Raw genomic sequence first — 2,619 nt, 5'->3', positions numbered from 1 at the left:
GTCCATCTCGTCAAGGCTATGGTTTTTCCTGTGGTCATGTATGGATGTGAGAGTTAGACTGTCAAGAAAGCTGAGCGCTGAAGAACTGATGCTTTTGAACTGTGGTGTTGGAGAAGACTCTTGAGAGTCCCTTGGAATGAAAGGAGATCCAACCAGTCCATTCTTAAGGAGATCAGTCCTGGGTGTTCTTTGAAAGGTCTGATGCTAAAGCTGAAACTCCAGTACTTTGGCCACCTCATGGTGGCCATGGTGAGTTGACTCATTGGAAAAGACTGATGCTGGGAGGGATTGGGGGCAGAAGGAGAAGGGGACGACAGAGGATAAGATGGTTGGATGGCATCACTGACTCGATGTATGTGAGTTTGAGTGAACTCTGGGAGTTGGTGATGGACAGGGAGGCCTGCTGTGCTGCGATTCATGGGGTCACAAAAAGTCGGACATGACTGAGTGACTGAACTGAACTGAACTGAGCTGAGTAACTAAATATTAAGAGGAAGCTTAATATTGCCCCCCCTCCCCCAAACTGGAAGCAATCAAATTAGGAACACAAAGTAGATTTTATTAAAATTTCTGTTCTGGGGACTTCCCTAATGGTCCAGGGCTAAGATGCTGCACTTCCAATGCAGAGGGCCTGGGAACAATCTCTGGTCAGGGAACTAGATGCCACATGCCACAACCAAGAGTTTGAGTGCCACAATTAAAAACCCTGCATGTGGCAACTAAGACCCAGCATAGTCGAATAAATAAATAAATAATATTAAATATGAATAAACCATACTATAATGAGTAAAAACCTAGCAATTAAAACCTTTCTAAGATTTGAAAGCAACAACAACAACAAAAAAAAGACTACCTCAGACTACCTCTCAATTTCCATCTGAGAAAAATCATTTTATCCTATATGATAAATATAAGAAAGAAGAAAACAAATATATATGTGTGTGTATATAAACACCCCCCCCCACATATATGCATATACAATACACTTGTATACCAACATAGTCATACAATAAATTGGACATACGACAATTGCAATTCTCATTTCTTTATCTGGTTCCACGGTTGTGACTGGTTTTTATAACTAGTTTCTTCTGTTCTTCATTTTATACTCTCGGTGCCTTCAGAAAGAGCCTTACCTGGTGGGTGGCACAGACCTTCACTGAGGAAAACTCTGGGTCATTAGTAGTTGTGATTGATTAGATTGTTATAATTAATCTTAATCTTCAGATGTGATAATACTAAGATGGGAGTTTTGGGAGCTACTGTATTTCAGACACATTTTTCCCTATCTCTATTGAGAAGTAGTAGTAAATTTCCTCTTAGTAATCAGGATCAATACCCTAGTCATCACCCTAACTTACTAACTTGCTTGTTGATTCAGAGAAGCCCAAAGTTGTCAAGCAGAAGTCTTAATGCTCAGTTCAATGGAATCTTGTATAACTCTTGGTGGAAGCATTTCTCTCTTTGAAACTAAAGCCTCTAAGCAAACAGAACATAAGTTAACAGGAACAGGAAATACACATTTTGGTAATAGTTTACCAAAGTTAATGGTATAGATTGTTACTCCCATTTTCAACTTTTGTGATTTGGGACGCAAGGATTTTCGTGTTTTTTGCCCATTCAAACAAGTGTGTATATATACCTCTTCCTCAGATTTTTTTGGCACCAATCTTGCAACTATACTCCACTCCCACCCAAGCCTCAGACCATCCAGACAAATCATTGACCAAAACTATGAATCAGTGTATGTTGTACATTTGGACATTTCTCCTTCCAAGGAAAGTAATCAACTAGATGCACCCCTTGAAATGCATCCATTGTGAGGGTTTCCCTTCACTACTGAGCTTCAGGCATTTTCAGGATGAGGTTGCATTTCTGCAGCTTCCAATTTTGGAGATCATTGCAGAACTACCCCTTTATAAGTCTGAAGTCTTACATTCCTCAGTCAGTTGACCCTATGAATCCATAGCACAGTCAGGGAGAGAGAAGGAAATGTAGTGGGAATGGGGACCATGAGCATTTTTGCCATTTCTCTCTGGAACTTTGCCTTCAGGTCCTACTTGGGCCAAATCAAGTATATAGCATTTCATTTGATGATGGAGTACTGCTGTGCACACCCCTTTATGACTTTGATGGGTTAAATAACACCAAATGCATGACAGAAACTTAGGTTGCAGAGTGACTTGGTGGCCCATGATGAAGCATTCAGTTTCCTTTAAGAACCACTAGCAGGCTAAGAGCATTTTCACAAAAAGGGGAATAATTATCTTTCGAGGATGGCAAGAATTTTTCTCCAAAATCCTAAGTGTCTCACTGCTATTCACAAATGGAGGGCAAACATTTCCAACATTCTTATCTGCCACTGACACATCAAGCACCATAGATCTACTGGATCATTTGTCCTAAGTGGAAGAGAAGCTTATGCGATGGCCCTAACTTTTGCAGAACCTTTTCTATTTCTGGCACCCACTTCAAGCTGTCAGCTTTTTGAATAACTTATAAGTCAGCCAGATTAATACTCCAAAATGAAAGATACGTTGACTCCCAAATCCAGTGAGGCCCTAGGGACATTATACATCATCTTTAGTTATAGGAGAGGGCAGATAGAGTGATCCTTCA

The sequence above is a fragment of the Bos taurus genome, chromosome 3, assembly GCF_002263795.3.
Source record: "Bos taurus isolate L1 Dominette 01449 registration number 42190680 breed Hereford chromosome 3, ARS-UCD2.0, whole genome shotgun sequence".
NCBI classification, from domain to species: domain Eukaryota; kingdom Metazoa; phylum Chordata; class Mammalia; order Artiodactyla; family Bovidae; genus Bos; species Bos taurus.
Note: the sequence above shows the minus strand (reverse complement) of the source record.